General features: G+C 40.6%; 1 long non-coding RNA gene and 1 pseudogene across 1 annotated transcript in view; both read right to left on the bottom strand.

Annotated features, from left to right (window-relative positions):
• The window catches only part of LOC149494731 (uncharacterized), a 31615-nt gene extending 16510 nt beyond the window's left edge, over window positions 1-15105 (bottom strand). Inside the window, exon 1 of the long non-coding RNA XR_016321872.1 lies at window positions 14875-15105. This is a non-coding gene — a long non-coding RNA (uncharacterized LOC149494731). The remainder of the gene's footprint in view (window positions 1-14874) is intronic.
• A 574-nt stretch (window positions 15106-15679) lies between these two features.
• On the bottom strand, window positions 15680-16512 carry LOC149494732 (uncharacterized; annotated as a pseudogene).
• Between the last annotated feature and the right edge of the window lie 7795 nt (window positions 16513-24307).

Here is a 24307-nt window from a genome sequence, read left to right on the forward strand (position 1 = left end):
AAATAATGACGTGGATGCATTTATGCAATTGTAGAATTATTAAGAGTAGAAGAGAAATATGCATGAAGTGCTGACATTAAATAGGCAGAGTTTTGTTTACATACCTGATTTAATCGACGACCGCTTCTTAACTCCCGATTAAGCTCCTCGCTTAGGAAATATTAATTAATTTTCATGTCCAAATATCACAATAAAAATGCAATAAAAAATTAAATTAAATGCAAAAAGCGGTAAAGAAAATGCAAGGAGCGTGAGAGGGAGAAGGATTCGTCCGTCAAAACGGACAAGGTGTCAAAATTGGACTGAAAATGGCCTATTTATAGGCCATTTTCGGGTCCCGGGCGGCAGGTGCCGCCGAGAGGGCGGCAGCTGCTTCCCGGGGGGCTAGGCGGCAGGTGCCGCCCAGGAGGGCGGCAGCTGCCGCCCTGTCGGTGGGGCGGCAGGCCCCGCCTGGTCTGGGCGGCAGGTGTCGCCCAAGCTGGGCGGCAGGTGCCGCCCAGGGGCGTAGGGGGGCAGGCCCCGCTCGCGCGAGCTGGGCGGCACGCCTCGCCCGCGCGGGGCGACAGGCCTCGCGCGCGCTGGGCGGCTAGCCTCGCCCGCCGCGCGCGGCAGGCCCCGCCCGCGCGGGGCGACAGGCCTCGCCCGCGCGCGCTGGGCGTCAGGCCTCGCCCGCGCGGGGCGACAGGCCTCGCCCGCGCTGGGCGGCAGGCCCCGCCCGCGCTGGGCGGCAGGCCTCGCCCGCGCTGGGCGGCTGCTGCGGCCGGCTCCGCCGTGGCCGGTGTGGACACCGTGCCTCGTTCCGAGGGCCTTTTTGGGAGTTCCGGACCTCCGAAAAATATTCCGGGACCTGTTCCGCGATCCTCGCGATATTCCGGACGTTTTAAGTACCATATTGACATATTTCCAGTAAATGTCCAAAATGGCCTCCGGTCTGGCCGGACTGTTTGCACAGTTGCTGCAGCAAAGTCAAATTTACTGTAGCAAAGACAAACTAATTGGCATGGCACTGTAGCAGCGTGTTTTCCTCCGTTTAAAGAGTTTCACATGCCACCAACAACATGAGAAGCCTCAAAATTTAAGTATTCACAGTTGCCCCCCACTGGCTATCATAAAAATGATTTATGAGAGCCAGTGGTTGTCTGATGGAGCAAATTTTGAAGGCGAAAACTCGGACCTTGGGCCAAATTGGGATTGTGGGGCCTTGGTCTGAGTTGTGAATTTTCGGACCCTAGGCCGAGTTTTGAATTTCGGGCCTCTGTGGCCTGAGTGTGAATTTTCGGGCCTCTGGGGCCTGAATTGTGATCTTTCGGGCCTCTGGGGCTTGATTGTGATTTTATGGGCCACTTTGGCCTGACTGTGATTTTTCGGGCCACTTTGGCCTGAATGTGATTCTTCGGGCCACTTTGGCCTGAATGTGATTTTTCGGGCCTCTGGGGCCTAAATGTGATTTTTCGGGCCTCTGGGGCCTGAATGTGAATTTTCGGGCCTCTGTGGCCTGAATTGTGATTTTTCGGGCCTCTGGGGCCTGATTGTGATTTTTCGGGCCACTTTGGCCTGAATGTGATTTTTCGGGCCACTTTGGCCTGAATGTGATTCTTCGGGCCACTTTGGCCTGAATGTGATTTTTCGGGCCTCTGGGGCCTAAATGTGATTTTTCGGGCCTCTGGGGCCTGAATGTGAATTTTCGGGCCTCTGTGGCCTGAATTGTGATTTTTCGGGCCTCTGGGGCCTGAATGTGATTCTTCGGGCCACTTTGGCCTGAATGTGATTTTTCGGGCCTCTGGGGCCTAAATGTGATTTTTCGGGCCTCTGGGGCCTGAATGTGAATTTTCGGGCCTCTGTGGCCTGAATTGTGATTTTTCGGGCCTCTGGGGCCTGATTGTGATTTTTCGGGCCACTTTGGCCTGATTGTGATTCTTCGGGCCACTTTGGCCTGAATGTGATTTTTCGGGCCACTGGGGCCTGATTGTGATTTTTTGGGCCACTTTGGCCTGACTGTGATTTTTCGGGCCTCTGGGGCCTGAATTGTGATTTTTCGGGCCTCTGGGGCCTAAATGTGATTTTTCGGGCCACTTTGGCCTGATTGTGATTTTTCGGGCCTCTGGGGCCTGATTGTGAATTTTGTGGGGGCCTGTTGCTGTCATTATTCGGCGGCTGCTGCCGCCGTTATTCGGTGGCAATTCGGCGGCTGCTGTCGCCATCATTTCGGCGGCTGCTGCCGCCCTTATTCGGTGCATTTTTCTATAAAAACTTGTTCTTTGTTTCGGCTCTTCACTCATTCCTTATCTTCTCTCTTCTTCTTTTTCTCTCTGTGTTTATCTTTTCCAAAGAATGAATCCTTCTTTCAATCATAGCATGCACAGCTGGGCTAGGAGTCTCTCCAAAGTTGAAAAGATCAATTTGGGGAGGTATGGTCTCTCTCCTATTGTTACTCTCAGGGGGGTAGTAATCGACTGGAATTTTTTATGGGCCTGCATCCGGCTTTGGGATCCAGAGGCCCATGTTTTCCGGTTCGGAGCTATGATGGAGGAGATGTGCCCTCTTTTTGAGGAGTTCTGTGCCATTATCGGGTGTGACCCTAATGCCCCTTTAGTCAGGCATGAGGTCAAAGTCGGATATGTTCGGTCATTTGAAAGTTTATTTCAATTCAGCCGGCCACAAGCTAGGGCGATGATTGTTGACGACCAGAAGGCAATTCTGCTGCCCCTGATTGATGAATTTTCAGAGGTTCTTTCAGATGACCCAGACCGGATGAGGCTGAGGATGCGGGCTTTTGTATTTTGCTTATTATCTGGTTTCTTGTTTAACAAGGACCCAGGCTTCGGGGACTTGCGACTCTGTCCTATGGTTCGGCAGATGGAGGACATGGGTTGCATTGGTGGCATTGTGCTGGCAGAAACCATCAGGGGCCTTGACAGAGCTGCTCTAGGCTTCGAGGACTGGACAGTTTCCCCGATTATACTCCAGGTATATATATATATATATTTTTTTTTTTGGTTCATGCCTTTGTAATAGAAAGGATCCATTACTCAGGTTTGGTTGAAGGACCACCTTCAAGTGGTTGCTGCTCCTACCCGTTTGCCTTACAACCCTTCTCAGTATCGTATGCGGAGGATTCTGATCACATACCCGTCTGCTGATGCATGGACTTCATGGTTAATGGAATTGGGTCCAAACGAGGTGTTGTGGTTCGTACCTTGGTATGATATCAACCGGTTTATTCAGGTTAGCTTCCGCCATACTCAGGTTTACCTGTTGGGCCTTACACATTGCACCTGGTACTGTGCTTCGCGCGTTCTGAGACAGATGGGGATAGATCAGACTGTTCCGACCATGGATGATTCTTTAGCTAATTCAGCCATCACTCCGGGAGTTACCCGAGCCGTTCTTAGGGCATGGGTTAGAGACCATCACATGGTTAGGCCCTTACCTAATCCTGCTGGTATTCATACTTCTCCTGAATATCGGACCTGGTTCATGACCGTTGTCTGGCCAGTGGAAAAGCCAAGGAGGAACGCATTGCTGAGTGCACTCGAGGGTTGGACTCAGGCTGACGCTGGTGATGGGATTAGGACTGATGAGGAGATCATGTTGGCTCCTCGGACAGGCGAGGCTGGAGGGAGTTCAGCAACTGGGGATGACTCGGAGGACGTTGCCCCACGGAGGCGACGGGGTGCCTAGACTCTAATAGGCTTTTGGACCTTTTTTTTTTTTTTTTTTTTTGGTGTTTTGGCTTTGTTTGAACTCTTTTGTCTTTTACTTGGGACTTTGGGTGTGGATTTTGGTGTTTTGGCATTGGATTTTTGGATGTATGTTTTATTTGGACGTGGACTCTACTTTCTTTAGTTTTCTGCTTGACTTTGGACTGTTTGACTTTATTGCTTTCAATTGGGCATGTCATTTGACTTTTAAGCTTTCAAAGCATTTTCCAACTTTATTTATTCAAGCTCTGATTTTTGCCTAAGCCGCCCTTTCGGGTTTTCAACTTAGCGAGCTACCCATCTTTGCCTAAGCCGCCCTTTTCGGGTTTTCAACTTAGCGGGCCCCGATTTTTGCCTAAGCCGCCCTTTCGGGTTTTTCGACTTAGCGGGTTTTTCTTTTCTTGCCTGAAGCCGCCCTCTCGGGTTTTCAACTTCAGCTTTGATTTTATTTTTATTTATATTTTTTTTTTATTTATTTGGCAAAGAAGAATGACATGATTTTGTTTATTAATGCTTAGACCGTGCCCAAACAAGGCTGCCTACATATCTCCGATATATAATTTCTTTTTTTTTTTTTTTTCGAAGAGAATCAGGTCTAATGTAGTTCATTTTACATTATGCAATGCTTATTACACAAAATATCTTTTTAACTGATCTAAATTACATGGATTCGTGAATTCCAAACCATCTAAATCAGTCAAGATGACGGCTTCACCGGACAATACTTTCTTCAACACATAGGGTCCAGCCCAATGAGGACGAAACTTCCCACGTGGGTCCATGATTGGCTGTCTAATCTCCTCCAGGACCAAACAACCTTCTTCCAGCTTCCGGTCTTTGACCCTCTTATCAAAATGCCGTGCCATTCTTCTTTGGTAGACTTGAGTTTGGTGGATTGCTTGCAATCGCTTTTCATCCATACCCAAAAGTTGCAAGTGATAATTCTTAGCCCAATCTGCTTCGTTGATCTGGCTTTCCTAAATAATCCTTGCCGACTGAACTTCCAGCTCAATAGGCAATATTGCTTCCATACCATGTACCAAAGAATACGGAGTTGCTCCGGTGGGCGTTCTGATTGAAGTCCTATATCCCCATAGGGCATTCGGTAACTGTTCGTGCCAAGCTTTGTGCTTTTTAACAGTCTCCTGCAAAATGACTTTTATAGCCTTATTCGCAGCTTCTACAGCCCCGTTTGCTTGTGGACGATAGGGTGAGGACTTATGATGTTGAATTTTCTTTTGCTTCAGCAGGTCAGAAAATTCACTTTCAAAGTGAGACCCATTATCCGTGATGATCTCGAACGGTGTTCCATACCGACAAAGGATGTTAGTACGAACGAACTGTGCTGCCTTCTTGGCATTTAAAATCGAATAAGAGGCTGCTTCGATCCATTTAGTGAAATAATCTACAGCAACCAGGATGGATTGATGGCCGTTAGAGGCCTTCGGGTGGATTTTTCCGATCACGTCTATGCCCCAAGTTGCGAAAGGCCATAGACCAGGATGTTAGTACGGACAAACTGTTTCTGTAGCCGCACTGTCAGAGGTCGAACGACTCGGTCTCCTTCTACATTGACCATGGAGGCTAAAGTAGCCAGAGCATCTGCGAACTGATTTTTTTTGGCTCGCGGCAAGTAGTGGAAGGATAAATCCTCAAATTGCTGAGCCAATTCGTCCAAGCGTCGTAGGTAAGGAACCAAATGCTCTTCTTTAATTTTCCATTTCCTTAAAGCTTGGGAGACTATTAAGTTGGAATCTCCGAAAACCTCGAGGATCTTTATCTCCTTTTCCAAGGCTACTTCTAACCCTCTTACGCAAGCTTCATACTCGGCTTCATTGTTAGTGCAGTTGAAATCCAATTTGACTGCGATTGGGATGTATTCTCCACAAGGAGTTTTGAATACAACTCCAACCCCATTTCCATGGTAATTCGAAGCTCCATCGAAGTACATCTCCCAGACTTCACTTTCTAAGCTTAACAAGTCTTCATCAGGAAATTCCACTTCCAGCATTTGGTCTCCGACCGGTAATTCAGCTAATTGATCAGCTAAGGCTCTGCCTTTCACCGCCTTTCGTTGTACAAATTTTTAAATCATAAGCTGCGAGCACCGACACCCACTTAGCCATTTTACAGTCAAGAACCGGCCTCTCCATAAGGAATTTCAAGGGGTTCAATTCAGAAATGACGTAGGTGGTGTAAGATGAGAGGTAGTGCTGCAGCTTTGTACAGGCCCATACTAGAGCCAAACACAACTTCTCTATCTTATTGTATTTTAGCTCATATTCTAGCATCCTCTTGCTAAGGTAATACACGGCATTTTCTACCCTCGTATCTTCTGCTTGTTGAGCTAGCATTGCACCCATCGCTTCTTCTGTCACTGATAGGTACAACAGCAAAGGCTTTCCTAGCCTTGGTGGCTGTAAAACTGGTGGGGATAACAGATATTGCTTGACTTGGTCGAAAGCTTTCTGACAATCCTCATTCCATTTTACGGCTACTCCTTTCCTGAGCAATTTGAAGATCGGACCACAAGTATTAGCCAATTGATTGATGAACCGGCTGATGTACTGTAGCCTTCCTAGGAAACCCCGAACTTCCTTTTCCGTCCTCGGTGCTGGTATTTCCATAACGGCTTTGGCTTTTGAAGGATCAATTTCTATGCCCTTCCGACTGACCATATGCCCCAGAAATACTCCGGATGTAGCTCCAAACAGACATTTTGCCGGGTTGAGTTTTAAATTGTACTTTCGAAGTCTAAGGAAGAACTTCTCAAGCGCTGTTGTATGTTCTTCAGCTGTTTTTGATTTAACAACCATATCGTCCACGTACACTTCTACTTCTTCGTGAATCATGTCATGGAAGATGGTCGTCGCCATTCTTTGATAGGTTGCCCCGGCATTTTTGAGCCCAAAAGGCATGACCCTGTAGCAGTAGGTTCCCCACTCCATGATGAATGCCGTTTTCTCTTTGTTTGGCACATGCATCATTATTTGGTTGTACCCGACAGCAAGATTGGTCAAGGAGACCATCTCGTGTCCCGCCATTCGGTCTACCAACAAGTCGATATGCGGCAGGGGGAAGTCGTCCTTTGGACATGCTCTATTCAAATCCCGATAGTCCACACACATTCTGACTTTGCCATCTTTCTTCGGCACTGGCACAATATTTGCTAACCATGTCGGGTAGGCAATGGGTTCTATGAATCTGTTCTCCAGTTGCTTGGCTACCTCCTCCTTGATTTTCAAGGACCATTCGGTCTTCAGCCTTCTTAGCCTCTGCTTCACTGGCTTCGCCTCGGGATATACTGGAATCTTGTGCACCACTATTGCTGGGTCAATTCCCGTGATGTCACTTGCCTTCCACATGAAACAATTGGCAAACTTCCTCAAGCATTCACTGACCTGTCCCTTGTTCACACAGTCAAATGCAATGTATGTATGTTCATTTTCTTTTTTGCCAATTATTATTTTTTCTTTTTCATTTTTTATTTCATTTATATGATTATTTTTGCTTGGAAATGCTTGGAAAGATAGACACGCGGGGTAGTCAATAATTTGCAAGCCTTTATTGATCATGACAGAATCGTCTTCAAAGATTACATCAAATTTGAAATCTGGATTTTCAAAATCCGACACAGATGACTCAGGAATGGAACTAGACTCTGACTCGGTTTCAGACTCGGGGTCAGACTCAGACTCAATACAAGACTTGATTATAGATTTTGACTCTAGGTTTGACTCGGGAGGGGGTTTATCAGCAGCGCGCTCCTCCTTGACGTACCAATTGGTGAGAGGGCCTTCGTTCGGCTTGATCAGGCTCAGCAGATCTTGGTCCCCATCATTTCCTGTGATAACTGCAATTTCGTCAAGGAGACTAGGTTGCATGAAGTCTTCCACTTCGAGTTCGGTTGTTACCTCTTCGGATAAGTCATTCAAGTCCAGGACACAGGTGTCATTCATTTCTAGGAATAGCTCGAAAGGATCGATCAATTCCTGGTCAGAAATAATAGCATTTACCCCGTGATTTGGTAAGGGATTAGTGCTAATGTTTGACTCACTTCTTGGGATGATTGAACCATCGTCTACCAGGTCTTGGATACGGTTCTTAAGCGTCCAGCACGCTTCAGTCTCGTGCCCATGGCCTTGATGATATTCACAGTATTCATTAGTTCGGTAGTTTCTTGGTAAAGGGTAGGGTGGCGGCCTTGCTTCCAAGGGCTTGATGTAGTTGGCCTTGACAGCCTCTCGGAAAACCAAAAGGATTGGCATCCCGAGATCAGTATATGTCCTTCTTGACCGATTGCCATTTCTCATATTGCCCACATGTAAAGGATTCGTAGGGGTGATGCTTGCCACTTCATGGACTTTGCCAGCTTGGCTAGGTTTCTTGTATTTTGAGGAACCCGAGTCTTCTTTCAGTTGACCCATTTGAATCAAATCTTCTACCTTCGTAGCAGTGGCAATGAGCGACTGGAATGTTGGTAGGTACTGTGTTTGTAGTTGCTGTTGGTAGACTGGTTGTAGGTTCTTTATTACAATGTCCACCTGTTCTTGCTCAGAAGGCCGGTTAATCATTTGGGCGACCTTGGCCCTTTTTCTCGTAAGGAACGAGGGAAAGGGTTCATTATTTTTCTGTTTGGTGGTTTCTAGCTTTTCTCTCATTCTCTGAGCTTTCAGCTCAGAAGCAGTTTTGGAGGGCATTTCTTCCAAGTTAGGGATAGGGTTTGAGGATGCAGATGTAGCACCAGGTCCTTGATTGGAGGTAGCATTGCCATTTCCCCCAACTGGAGCCCCATTTCCATTACTACCGCCTAGTTCAGCTAATAGGGCAATTCTTTGGGCATCCAATGCCTCATTCATTCTAGCCTCCATTCTGGCTTCCAATTGTTCAATGAGGTTTTTGATGTCAGAAAGTGATGCCATTGGTGCAGTTGAGATTGGTGAGGTCGGTGATAGCACAGTAGGTGTGGTTGGCACTAATGTTGGCACTTGAACAGGGGGTACCTGTAAGTATGAGGGTAACTGGATTAAGGGTATAGTAGTATCAGGGTAGCTGATATGAGAGAGAATGACTCTTTGTCCAACTGTGCATGACTGACAAACAGAAGGATATTTTTGTGTCCCTCCACTCTCTTCTCTCTTTTTTTTTTTAATGCTTATGGTATGTCATGAATGCGCACAACAACACGTCATAATTTATTTTAATGAGATGATTCGTACCATTGGGTGCATATAGTCCTAAAGGATAGGTTCTATAGGCTATGACACAAATAGAGAATCGGCTTATTAAGGGACCCTTGAACCTTGAGTATGGATATACCTAACCACATGTGAAACAAAGAGTTTCGCGTGGGTCCAACGGTACGCATACTCATGGGCCACCTCCAAAAGGATTAGAGATGGTTTGCGGTAACAGGGAGGACGCTTTGGCTGTCCGTCGGCATAATCAAAGAGACCTGCCGATCAGCGCTACTTGCTATCCAGACTCAGAAGTTTGAACAGAAGAGAAGAAATTCATTTGAAGTTCATTTTTATGCAATGGGGAAAAAGATTCTCAATCGTGCAAATAAATCAACAAGTTTTAATGTCTTAATTAAATTTTTCAATTAAGTTCAAATTTCCTCATCAAGTATTCTTAAAGAAAGAACACTTGATTCGTGCTAGGATACCCTGCAAAACAAAGCATTGTAAAATAATACCCTAAAGAAGGGCGGATTAGTTTACACAACAATCGTAGTCCGCTTTATGTAAAATGATTACATAAATCCCCAGCAGAGTCGCCAAACTGTGAACCCCTTCCCCCAAAAGCACATAGGCATGTGAATGCATGTGATGAATGAGAAGAAATACACGTGATGTGTGTGAGTCGCCACCTTGTTTAATTATTTAAGGGTAAACTAGGAAAAAACCCTAAGTGACTCCATTTTTAATTAACCTAGTTACTAGATTAATTATCCCAATGTTTAAGGCACAGTCTGCGAACCCGAGGTGGATCCCGAGACTATGTCATGTTGATGAACTAACCGATGAATGAATGCTTTGCAAGGTAAATGATGGATTAATGAAATGTTTGAGTGATTTTGACTTGCCACCCGGGTGAAATCCCGAACGTGCCTACGTACTTCCGTTTGAATGGAAGATCAAAGTCAACGTAGTTCGATAGGCCTTCTTTGAAGGGCTTTGAAGGTGTATGCTTAATGCATGAGTGTGTGTATGCTTTGTGCATGATTTTGTGTATGCTTTGTGCATTTTGTGTGTATGCTTTATGCATGATTTTGTGTATGCTTCGTGCATGATTGTGTGTATGCTTCGTGCATGATTGTGTGTATGCTTCGTGCATGATTTTTGTTTAGGCATTTTGCCAAAGAGTTGATTGATTTGATTTTAGGCATTTGATGCCAAAAATATTGATTTTGATTGATTTTAAGGCATTTTGCCAAAAAGATTGATTTAGGCAATTAGATTGCCAAAATGATTGATTTTAGGCGATTGTCGCCAAAATGATTGATTTATTTTATGGCATTTTGCCAAAAATGTTGATTTAAGCGATTTGTCGCTAAAATGGTTGATTTTAGGCCTTTGGCCAAAATTGTCCGGTTTTACGGCTTTGAGCCGAAAATGGTTGATTTTAAAGGCATTTTGTCACAAATGTCGATTTTACGCGATTTGTCGCTAAAATGGTTGATTTTAGGCCTTTGGCCGAAAGTTGGTTCATTTTAAGGCATTTTGCCAAAAATGTCGATTTTATGGCTTTGAGCCGAAAATGTGTTGTTTTAGGCAATTAGTTTGCCAAAATGTGCGATTTAGGCTTTTGTCGCCAAAATGGTTGATTTTAGGGCCTTTGGCCAAAATGTGCGATTTAGGCTTTAATGCCACGATTATCGATTAATCGGGCGTTCGAGCTTAATCACAATTTACTGTTTAAACATGATTGATTAAAGCTTTTAGCCACAATTATTGATTAATTGGACTTAAGCCAGATTTATTCGAAATAAGGCGATTGAACCGTAGTTATTAATTAACTAGGCTCTTTAGCCAATATTGTCGGATTTAAGCTTAACTACCACAATTATTAATTAATCGGGCGTTAAGCTTAATCATGTTTGTTTTTATTAAAGCAGTTTATTTACCAAAAAATAATGACGTGGATGCATTTATGCAATTGTAGAATTATTAAGAGTAGAAGAGAAATATGCATGAAGTGCTGACATTAAATAGGCAGAGTTTTGTTTACATACCTGATTTAATCGACGACCGCTTCTTAACTCTCGATTAAGCTCCTCGCTTAGGAAATATTAATTAATTTTAATTTGTTTAATTTTAATGTCCAAATATCACCATAAAAATGCAATAAAAATTAAATTAAATGCAAAAAGCGGCAAAGAAAACGCAAGGAGCGTGAGAGGGAGAAGGATTCGTCCGTCAAAACGGACAAGGTGTCAAAAATTGGACTGAAAATGGCCTATTTATAGGCCATTTCGGGTCCCAGGCGGCAGGTGCCGCCGGAGAGGGTCGGTAGCTGCCGCCCGGGGGGGCTGGGCGGCAGGTGCCGCCCAGCCGAGGGCGGCAGCTGCCCGCCCTGTCGGTGGGGCGGCAGAGGCCCCGCCCACGCTAGGCGGGGGGTTGCCGCCTAGGAGCGGCGGCAGCTGCCGCCCAGTCGGTGGGGCGGCAGACCCCGCCTGGTCTGGGCGTGCAGGTGTCGCCCAAGCTGGGCGGGCAGGTGCCGCCCAGGGGCGCCCTAGGTGGGGCCATGGCCCCGCTCGCGCGCGCTGGGCGGCACGCCTCGCCCGCGCGGGGCGACAGGCCTCTGCTCGCGCTGGGCGGCTGGACCTCGCCAGCGAGCGCGGCAGGACCCCGCCGCGCGGGGCAACAGGCCTCGCCCTGCGCGCGGTAGGCGTCAAGCCTCGCGCGCGCTGGGCGGCAGGCCTCGCCCGCGCTGGGCGGCAGGCCCCGCCCGCGCTGGGCGGCAGGCCTCGCCCGCGCTGGGCGGCTGCTGCCGCCGTTCCGGCGGCTGGCTCCGCCGTGGCCGTTGTGGACACCGTGCCTCGTTCCGAGGGCCTTTTGGGAGTTCCGGACCTCCGAAAAATATTCCGGGACCTGTTCCGCGATCCTCGCGATATTCCGGACGTTTTAAGTACCATATTGACATATTTCCAGTAAATGTCCAAAATGGCCTCCGGTCTGGCCGGACTGTTTGCACAGTTGCTGCAGCAAAGTCAAATTTACTGTAGCAAAGACAAACTAATGGCATGGCACTGTAGCAGCGTGTTTTCCTCCGTTTAAAGAGTTTCACATGCCACCAACAACATGAGAAGCCTCAAAATTTGAGTATTCACAACCATATGCTCTGATTAATAGAACTTAGAATATCTTGTCTATCTTTGCTAGTTCTAAAATCAGTTTCTAAAATGTCTCCCTAGTTCTAATTTTCACAAATAGTTTTATTGCATCTATTCAGTGGGAGCAAAATACATGTTCTAATTTGCTTCATATTAAGATCATTTGGCATGCTTAGAACTTTTATGCATAAAATTTAGGGGGAGCACATGCTTTTATGTTTATTAAATTTATTGGTTTTGTCATCATCAAAAAGGGGGAGATTGTTGGCTCAAGGGTCAATTTCTAATCTCGGACTTTTGATGATTAAAACAAAAAAAATAAATTTAAATTATATTATTTGTGCTAATATTATTTTATGCAGAATTCTTATGGAAAGAAAACGAACAAGGCAAGTCCTACAAAATCCATAGTGTGTGAAGATATCTGAAGACCCTAGTGGTTAGGTATTTAGGATACATTGTAAGATAGAGAGAAAATTCATCTATAAGCACATAAACTAATTTTTCTCTCATCAAAAATATTTTTCGGAAATTAAAATTCTTCAAAAATAAATTCTTTTGTCAAAAGTTTGTTTTCGAAAATATGCTTTAAAAATCAAAAAGATTTAATTACCTAAAATTAAAGAGATTATGTCTCTAACGATTTTGGTAATAAATCATATACTTTCTTTTTCGGAAATTCCCTTTGAAGATCTAAAGAATTTTAATTTATTCTCTTACCTAAAATGAAGGAAGATTGTATCTTTCGTTTTTAGTAAGTAGTATCTTTTCAAAAAATACTTTCCGAAATTAAATGCTTTCGGAAAATCTTTATGTTTAAGGAAAGGAAGATCATCTTTTATTCTCTTACCAAAACGATAAAATAAATTTTTGGTAACTAAGATTTTCGTATCTTCTAAATAAGGAAAGCAAATATTCTGATTTCAAAATAAAATATCCACTTTCTAAAAACGAGAGTCACAAATCTCTCTATAAAAAGGTGTTTTCACGCCTTGAACAAAGTGGAAGGAAGAGTTTTCGTTTTAAGAATATTCACCTATTGATCACATCCTTTATCTCTCAAAACTTACTCTGTACCCCCATTTTTCTTTTCATCTTTACACTTCACATTTTTATCTTTAAAGAGAAAAGAATTTTGATAACTACTTTTGAAAAACGGTTCTGTGTTCTAAACGATTTTCTAATCTGAAAAACTGTTTTTCCTGTGCTTATATTTACATTTCTTTCTGTCTATTTAGATTCTGTAATCTATAGTAGACAGGTTTTTATTTGATAAACATTTGTGTAATAGCTTAGGTGAAAAGCTATTGTGAAAGAGGTTATCAAGCAACCTTCTCCGTGAGAGAGATTCTAATGTCTTGAATTGAGTTTCTGTACTCTGCCAAAAACAGAAAGGGTTAAGGTTAACTAGAACCTTTGAAAAATCTAGTGGGATAAAGGGTAGATCTAGGTGTTGATTTATTGCCTTGTACTGTTGGTTTGTCTCTTACCCTTGAAAAGAGATAACGTAGTTGAGGATCTCAAGATGAGTCTTGGGGAGTGGATGTAGGCGAGTTAGTGCTGAACCACTATAAATCACCGTGTCGATCTTTTTATTTTCTGAAGTTTTGCTTAATAATACTTTACTTACACTTCTGTTTATATTTTAGAAATGCTAAAGTTGTTAATGATTTTTGATGTTCTAAAACTGTAATAAGTCTTATCTTCTCTGAACATTAGAACTCTGGAATTCTGATAAGTGAATATACCAAGTTCTAAACAGTTCTTCTATTTATAGTATATTTCACTACTTGGGTTTCTAATCAATTTTCTAAACTTGATTAAAGTTTTGTGAAGCAGTTCGAATTTCACTAACTGTCTCTCACACAGTCTTATATGTTTTTCTAAACTTTATGAGGAAGTTCTAAATACAATAGCTTTCCGTCATAAAGAAGTTCTAATATTGAATAAGACATTGTGAAGCAGTTCTAATTAATAGCTGCATTTTGCAAAGTCTATTTATAGAACATTGTGAGGAAGTTCTAATCCATAATTTATTCTCACAAGTTTTCTATTTTTCCGCTGCACTTAGAATTCTATATTCTGATTTTAAATTGTAAAATATTTTTAGAAAACCCAATTCATCCCCCCTCTTGGGTTGTGCCATACATATACGGGACCCACATTATACCATGCAAAAGTGTTAATTCACTGTATATTTCTTTGGTAACAAATCTAATATTTATACAAGAGTATTTAACCTTGAATAGGAAATAGGTAAGCTACTAGAGGAAGGAACTATAATACTGCCTATAATATAGGAAAAACAATAATATCAAATATAATGAATATATTCCTCATTAAGAATTTTGTTAGGATTCATTAGGTATAAGATCAAGGTAGTAGGCAACTCAAATATAAGCAAAATCATGCATTTCTTGGCAAGACAGAAAGTTGCACAGCCATGTTTTTCTGTCAACTTACAATCACACAAGTTAGCAAGTTACACAGCATGCCCACGATTGTGTCTTTCTAGGTCTTCTCCTATGAAATTTTCTCATCTTTTAAGCCTTAAACACCCCACCCCAATCATCACCCATTCATACAATAATGATCAAACCTTAATTCTCTAACAAACATAGAACGCATGGAAGATGCAAAAATCAAAAGGAATATAGATATCAATTTCAACCAATGATTTTCGCTTAATAAATATTATTCAATCATCTACCAATTCATCATTCAGTCCCAATACTAATCCAAATCTAAATTCCCCCAATTGAAATAAAATCCTATAAATTACAATTCATGATATGATGATGGTTTGACATATATACGTATATATAGAACACTAACCTTAATTAATCAAAAGCTTTCCAAAACCCTTCTCTATTTACAATCACCAGTGCAAATCACCATTTTTCCTCTAATCTCCAAGCTCCAAGCTCCTCTTCTAATTCATGGAAATTTATATGAAAGAGAGCCAATGATATGAAGGAATGAAAATGAAGAAGAGGAGAGACATAATGGGTGTTTGGCTTATTATAGGAGATGAGAATAGGATGACACAAATCCCCTATAGTTTCATCTTATTCTCTTAACATTAAAAAAAAAGTATATTAGAGGACGTTCAAAATTCTCTTTAATTAAAAAATGCCTTCAATAATTTTGGGGACAATTAGCATCGCCCTTCTGAGCATCCTATTAACAAGCATAACTTATTCTATAGGGGGTGATTTTTAATAAGTTGTTCCTTTTCTGGTGGATGATATTTATCCTGAATTTAAGAGTCATGCATCATCCCTCTAATTTTAGACAATAATTGTATTAAATAAATAATCATATAGAACAAAAAAATGTAACAATATTTATCCCCCAAAATTGGTGACAATAATTGATGAAAATAATTGTCCTTAGTGTATAAGACAGAAGTTTTCAGCAGGTATCAACATCGACATCATCAAGTAAGGTTGTTTCATGCATAACTAAGGCGGTAAGTTTTAAGGTACAAGAAGAATCGGCTAAATGTTGTGTAGAGAGCTAAGATTTCGAAAGGGTTAGAATCAGTCTATTGCTAGACCAAGCCTAACATTACGTGGATCACTAGAAAAAAAAGGATGTTTCTCATCAAAGTACTTCCATGCTGACTATTAGCTGGGTGTCACATTCTACCATCGTCAACCTTTTTCTCCTTATGCCACCTCATATCAGAAGCTATTTTTGAAGACATAAATAACCTCTATAATCTAGGTTTCAGAAAAAATAACATAACACTTTACGTGGAACTTTCTTACCATTATCTGATTCCCCATCAGATTTCCATCTAGATAAGTTACAAACCTGAGATGATGTTGCATCAGCATGTAGGCCCCAATACAACGTACCATTATTTTTACACACATCATATTTCACATAATTCAACCCCAGTTCGACAATGTACTTTCTCGCATTGTTATAGGATTCTGGAAAAATTTCCTTCCCATTAGGAATAAGTTCTCTCAACAAGCTAAGCAAATCGTCGAATGAATGATTTGTCCATTGGTGCAAACTTTTAAGTACAAGAGTTTGACAATGGCACCTAATTTTGAACGGTCACATTCTAGATATAGTTTTTCCCACCTTCTCTAAGAGGTGATAAAACATGGCAGCTTCATGGTTTGGTTCCTTTTTTGAGTTTATAGCATTTTCTCCATAGGATTATCGATCGAGACTCCAAAGACATTTTAGCAAATCAACCATTTCATTATCGACCATATCCTCAACATCAGCAATTTGGTCATTTTGTTGCCTAGTATTTTCAGCCCAAGTCTCACCATGAAAATGCCAGAAGGTATAACTTTTCACTATACCGTACTTTAGCAAGTGAAACTTAACATCGAACTTTGACTTAACCTCAATGTTCCTAGGTAGCTTTGTGCAAGGGCAATGAATTTGACCATCAGTTTTTAAATCACTAAATTCATAGTCTATTAATTTGAAATACTTCTTGTACATATTCAAGATCTCTTATGTTACTTATTTCCATCCAATGCTTATTAGGAACCATTTCATATTGTTGTTCGTTCACATTAGTAGAATGTAATTGATAAGAAACAAAATCAATAAATCATATGTTTTAAAAATATTGGTTCAAGTGGTCATTAGTTGAAAAAATATTTATATCACACACACACACACATATAAATGTACACACATCGAATTTTTGTGCTAAATTACTTTATGAATTTCCTACCTCAACAAACTATTATTAATCCCTACTATCTAAAGGAAGAATAAATATATGATGAAATGCTATTAGAATATACACAAACAATGGTCATGCATTGAATGGGTTTTTTTATTATATATAGCTTCTACTTCATATTCAAGAAAATGTGTCGGTACGAATGCAAAATTCCAAATTGAACCTAGTCCTATCTTCTTCTTATTATTATTTTTTATGTGACCTTATGGTGTTCCTAATTTTGCAGATCCTCATTGCAAAAGGTGCCAGTCGGATGACATCAAAATACAATGGGTAAATTGTATTGGCTCTTGCTTTTGATACCATTTCCTTTTCTTATTGGTATTTCATGATTAATAGGAATAAATAACAAACAAATTTAACTACTTGAAAATAAATTGTTGCAATTAATAATAGAAATGAAGAAAATTTAATTCTTTTTCCAAAATTTATTGTTGACACTGGAATAAAAACATATGCATTACTATATAAAGTTGGTAAAATATTTCTTTTGAATTTTAGATTTATATGAATCGGCTTGTGTCAGTTTGTCTCTTGACCAAGCATGCTTTTGAATTTTTTTTTGAAAGTAGGTAAAATCTTTTTTTAATATTTTGTATTTTGATTTATTGCTATTAGATATTAGATGATATTACTAACTGAAAATGATTGATTATTATATGGCTGATTAATTATTTTTTAGTTCAAAATGATGACCAATAATGTGGAATTTCTATTCCAAAATAGAGTGTTTGGTGATTTTTTGGTGTTGTTTGGAATTTTGTGTTGTGAATTTAGTATTTGTTAAAATCACAAGCAGAAATCTTTTTGTTTTTAACTACTATTATTATTGAATAATAATTTGTGCATGTAAACTTTTAGTGAAAATTGCTAGCAAAAAATAGTTCCTTTTGCATTTATTTTATAATGGACTTCTGGCTTGAATGCTCTTGCAAGTTGGTTTATGTATTTGTATAAGTTAACTGATTTATAAGTTAAATTACATTTCCCTCATTAGTTGTATGACACATGACAGCCTAGGAAAACTTAAAGTCTTAGAATTATAAGACTAGGGATAATATTTTCAAAAATCAAGAATTAGTCTTTGAATATCAATGTCGTAGTTCTGATTTTCTTTAGCTCTCTCAATCAATAAAAAAGAATTAAGTTATTCCCAATTTTTTAACTCATAGAGATGATATTGTTAAAAGGTTAGTTAAGCTTTAAATGATTACTAGAATAACTAAATTGTCTTTGCATGTCATTACGAGATTTAAGTTTGATTTGGGTTTGCCTCATGACTATATTACTTCTCTTTTATCTGATTGTCCCGAATATTTTCATATTTGTAAAGTTCAAGGTTGCTTTAGTGATAACAAATTGCTTCACCTAGAGTTGGTTTCTTGGAGAGATGAGTTAGTTGTCTTTGACATGGAGAAAAGAGTTGCAAATGGGGATATGGGAAATATCAAGAAAAGATAGCATATTGGGTGAAAAATTTGAGGACATTGAGGTAACATTTTGCTTTGAGGACCTCTAATTTCTTTAATGTTGCTTTTAGTTTGTGAAAATTGTCTGCTTTTCTATTGGGTGGTAAGTAAATCTAAGAAGATAACTTGTATTTGAAAATTCTTTCATTAGGTTCACTAAGATATGGGACTGGTGTATTTCTTTAGTTATATGCCAAGTGATAATTGTGTTGGAGTGATGATTTGATTGTTTAGGTGCAGAGGTCTTGGGTTTGAGGTGGTTTGCATTTAAAGCATTGTATTTGATTTATTGATTGCAGATGTATAGAATAGGAATCAGCCACTGATTATTTCAATGGAATGGTGTATGCATACATGGTATATTGACACTGGTTTTCAACCCTCTACATGGGTATTTTATTTTATTTTTCTTTTCTTTCCTTTTTTTCTTGGGTAAAATTTACCTTTTAGGAAGGACAAAAGTTTATCAAATATGACCAATTTTATTGACTGAAATCTTAATTAAAAATGCATTACAAGCATGGTGTTTATAGACCCAAACTAGTCCTAAAACTTACTTAATATTACTTCAAAACTAGTCCTCATCCTTCAAGGATTTGGACTCCCGAAATAAACCAAAAAGGAATATCATTCTCCTAAACCAAAAGGAATCTAAAATGATTTAATATAAATAGAATTTTTTTTTTTTGTACCAGTGAGATTTTTGTTGAGATACCTTTTAATTAGCTTGCACTTTGGATGATTTCTTTGGTTGAGCTCTTTCATCTTGATACAAATACATGTTGCAGATCATCTCATCAATAAGATCATAGTGAGGATGGCTATTTATTTTTCCATAAAGGGAATGGAATGGAACTGTAACATCCCTTCCCGGTCCACCTGTAAACCCGAATAAATCGAGTCGAGACGTTACAAACTGGTTGACTTTATGTCTTGTCATGCTGATATCATAATGTATATTGAATATAATAGCATGCTGATGTTGTTTACAAAAATAATGTAATTTATATTTACAAACATGATACTAGTGTCAAAATGAAATGGGCCCAACTGTGTGCCCTGTACATGCCATAAAAAGGGTAGACAAAGATACATATTAAAATGAGTAGCTACCCTGAAGACTGAGTCTTCTACAGATGAACTGCAGCAGTTGTAAGCCGACTCTCTATGGTCCAAACTCAAAACCTGCGAGTTAAATAGGTAACTCGCTGAGCAAATAAAGCTCAGTGGATATCTCAACATATAAAGAAACAATTAAGCACATACATAGATAGAAATAAGCATGTAAATGCATATGGATAATTAAACATATAAGCTCATATAGCATGATCCTTCATTATACCTTGATTATCTTTCTTACTGTTTATAATACTGTATGATTCATGAAATGTTATGTCAAGATATCTGTATGGCTCCATAAGGTTATAGTGAAACCGAAGTGATAAGAAAAACTGTATGAAACTGGATGAATACTGTATGCTTGGCTGCTATGGCCCATATATAATCATATCCACTCAACGGCCTGTAGCCGGAGTATCAAACTGTATGGGGTGCAGATCTGCTATCCTATATCGCGACATAGCCTTATCTACATGGTTTCTACCTAACCTCAATGGAGCATAATGTTGGTATGTCAATAATATCACACAACATCATATTCATAGTTCATAACTTCATAATTCATAATGTTTATTTGATTTCACATCATTTGCATGCTTGCATGTTGTTTTGATACATGTTCTCATGTTGTATTTGATGTTAAAATGATTGGAGGCATATAAGTGAAGCAAAGGAATACAATTGCATTGAAAATGAAGTCCAAAAATGCATGAAAACACAAGTCACGAGCGCGTACTTGAAAGTCGCGAGCGCGTAAAGCACCAAATGAGAGATAGTGAGTTATCAGGCACAAGTCGCGAGCGCGTACTTGAAAGTCGCGAGCGCGAGAAGTGCCAAATGAGAGACAGTGAGTTCCCAGGCCAAATTCGCGAGCGCGCGATGAAGGTCGCGAGCGCTTACAGGCCAAGGGCCAAGTACGCGAGCGCGCACTTGAAAGTCGCGAGCGCGAGAAGTGCCAAATGAGAGTCAGAGAGTTTTAGGTGAAAGTCGCGAGCGCGCATTTGAAAATCGCGAGCGCGAGAAGGCAACGCGAGCTCGTCATGCAATTCGCGCGCGCGCGCTTCGCGTTTTCCAGCCTGCACAGTCTGTACTCTTTTGGTCATATCTCTCAATATACAACTCCGATTTGGATGATTCAAAAACCCATGTAAAGCTAACACATAGAGGAACAAATAACGCTTCTATGACACTTCCTAATTCCATCATTAAATGGGGTCAAAATCAAGATGAAGTTACTGGTAAATTTCCAGCAAAACCTGTTTCAGCATAAACTCACTATTTACTTCATTTATTCAATACTTCCCCTATTTTCCCCTGTTTTCTCACCATTACCAGTCCTCCCACTCAACATGAAGCAATATTGTCTCATTAGCAACACACCACACAAATTCTCATGCAAAGAAAATGGTAAATGAAAAGAGATATCAAACCTTTACTCCAAAAAGCTTGAGTTCTTCTTTAACTTCTTTTTTCTACACTCTTAGAACTCCCTTCACCTATAAATAAGAATTCTTATGAATTCTAAAATAATAGCACCAAATGATTCAATTATGAACTTCAAGAAGGTTTACTTACTTGGATAGAAGAAAAATTGAAGTTAAGGCTTAACTACCACTAAAATTGAAAGGAAGGTGGAAGAGGAAAGGAAGAAAATGAAGAAGATGAAGATAAAGATGAAAAATGGGAAAGTGAAGTGATAATCACGGGTAGGCCATCAAAAATCAAGGGATTTTATGTAAAACTTCCTAAATGGTACCTCAATTAGCAAAAGGCTATCACTAATACCCAAGCTTGATCTTTTAATGCAAATAAATCCTCACCCATATGCTTTGATCTTTTTCTCTCACTCAAGTAACTCCACTTATAAACCCATTCTACCCCAACCGGGTTTGGTTTGGCCCGACTCAACTCGACTCCATGAAACGACTCGACTCAGTGCTAAGACTCGACTCGGTAGGATGTCACAATTCTCCCCTCCTAAATAAAAACTTCGTCCCGAAGTTTACCTGTTGTGAACAAATGTGGATACTGTTGTCGCATGGTGTCTTCAGATTCCCAAGTTGCTTCTTCTGTCTTATGATTCCTCCAAAGAACTTTTACCAATGCTATTTTCTTATTCCGCAATTCTTTAATTTCTCTGGCTAAGATCTGAACTGGTTCTTCTTCATATGTGAGATCCGGCTGAATTTCAATCTCTTCTGCTGATAACACGTGTGATGGGTCTGACCAATACCTCCTTAACATTGATACATGAAAGACATTATGAATCCGATCTAAGGTTGAAGGTAACGCTAGGCGATAGGCTAATGGTCCTACGCGTTCAACAATCTCGTATGGACCAATGAACCTAGGGCTAAGCTTACCCTTCGTCCAAACCTTAGGATCTTTTTCCATGGTGAAACTTTCAGAAATACCTTATCACCAACCGAGTACTCCATATCCTTTCTCTTTAAATCAGCATAAGACTTCTGTCGATCACTTGCTTCTTTCAGCCGTTTTCTGATGATTTCCACTTTCTCTTCTGTTTCTCTAACCAAATCTGGACCCAAAATCTTCTTCTCACTCAGTTCTGTCCAACACACAGGTGTCCTACATGATCTACCATACAATGCTTCATATGGTGCCATCTTAATGCTCGATTGGTAGCTGTTGTTGTAGGCAAATTCCATGAGAGGTACATATTTGTCCCAACTGCCTTCAAATTCTATCACACATGATCTCATCATGTCTTCCAGGATCTGAATGACTCTCTCTGATTGGCCATCTGTCTGAGGATGAAATGTAGTGCTGAAATGCAATTTCGTTCCTAATGCTTCCTGCAGTTTACCCCAAAACTTCGATGTAAACCTTGGATCACGGTCAGATATAATGGATGATGGAACTCCATGTAGTCGAACTATTTCTCTAACATAAATGTCTGCTAACTTGTCCAGAGAATAGTCCATCCGAACTGGTAGAAAGTGTGCGGACTTAGTTAATCTGTCCACGATCACCCATACTGCATCATGCTTCCGCTGCGTCTGAGGTAATCCAGTAACAAAATCCATCGTGATCTGATCCCATTTCCATGTTGGCACTGTTACTGGATGAAGTAACCCAGTTGGCAGTTGATGTTCTGCTTTTACTTGTTGACATGTTAAACATCTTGTTACAACATTTCCGATATCTTTCTTCATGCCCGGCCACCAATAGCCTTTCTTCAAATCTTGATACATCTTGGTACTACCTGGATGCATTGTATATGGACTGTTATGAGCTTCATGCAGAATCTTTTGTCTAAACTCCCCTGTCTGTGGTACAACAACTCTGTCTTCATAGAATAAGACTCCACTGTTATCCAATCTGAATTTCCCACCATGATCTTCCTGTACTTGTTTCACCCATAGTGCTGTTTGTGCATCTTTCTTCTGTGCCTCTGCAACTTCCTGAACCCAAGATGGCTGTACTTGCATCTGTGCTAGAATAACTCCCTGCTGTTGCAACTCTATGCTAATTCTCATTGCTCTCAAAGCAAACAATGATTTCCGGCTAAGGGCATCAGCTACCACATTAGCTTTGCCTGTATGGTAATTAATGACATAATCATAATTAGCCAAAAGCTGCATCCATTTCCGTTGTCTTGAATTTAAGTCCTTTTGTGTCGGCAAATACTTTAAACTCTGATGATCTGTGTAAATGTAACACTTTTCACCGTACAGATAATGCCGCCATACCTTGAATGCTAGAACAATGGCTGCCAATTCTAAATCATGGGTTGGATAATTCAATTCATGTGGCTTCAATTGTCTGGAGACATAAGCTACCACTTTTCTGTCTTGCATGAGTACACACCTTAACCCAATATGAGAGGCATCACTGTAAATCTCAAAGTCTTTACCTGACACTGGCTGAGTCAACACTGGTGCTTCAGTCAACTTTTTCTTCAAAGTGTCAAAACTCTGCTGACATCTATTATCCCATTGGAATACAACTGCTTTCTTCAATAATCTTGTTAAAGGTGATGCAATGATAGAGAATCCCTTTACGAACCTTCTGTAATAGCCGGCTAAACCCAGAAAACTTCGAACTTCTGTGACATTTCTGGGTGGTCTCCAATCAACAATAGCTTCAATCTTATGAGGATCCACTCTGATACCCTCCGATGACACCACATGTCCTAAGAAAGAAACTTCTTCCAGCCAAAACTCACACTTACTAAGCTTGGCATACAGCTGTTTATCCCTCAATGTCTGAAATACAATCCGCAAATGTTTATCATGTTCGACCTTATCTTTGGAGTAGACCAGAATGTCATCTATAAACACCACCACAAACTGATCTAGATATGAATGAAACACGCGGTTCATGAGATCCATGAAAATCGCTGGTGCATTTGTGAGACCGAATGGCATGACTAAAAATTCATAGTGACCATATCGGGTCCTGAATGCAGTCTTAGCGATATCTTCTTCCTTTATCCGCAACTGATGGTATCCCGACCTAAGGTCGATCTTAGAAAACATACCTGCACCTTTTAGCTGATCAAACAAATCATCGATTCGAGGCAATGGGTACTTATTCTTGATTGTCAGTTTGTTCAGTTGTCTGTAGTCAATGCACAATCTGAGTGATCCATCTTTCTTCTTTACAAATAATACCGGTGCTCCCCAAGGTGATACACTGGGTCTGATAAAGCCTTTATCCAATAACTCCTGTAGCTGAATCTTTAACTCTTTTAGCTCTACTGGTGCCATTCTGTAAGGTGCAATTGATACTGGTGCTGCTCCAGGATAGACATCTATGGTAAACTCCACTTCCCTCCTTGGTGGTAACCCTGGTAACTGTTCTGGAAATACATCTGGATAATCACACACTGTTGGTATATCTTGCACTTCTGACTGTTCTTTCTCTGCTTGTAATGCACATACCAAGTATGCTTCACAACCCTTCTGAATTAATCTCTTTGCTGCCATGGCTG

The sequence above is a fragment of the Jatropha curcas genome, chromosome 7 (assembly GCF_041381405.1).
Source record: "Jatropha curcas cultivar XTBG-Jc1 chromosome 7, XTBG_Jcur_1.0, whole genome shotgun sequence".
Taxonomy (NCBI): Eukaryota; Viridiplantae; Streptophyta; class Magnoliopsida; order Malpighiales; family Euphorbiaceae; genus Jatropha; species Jatropha curcas.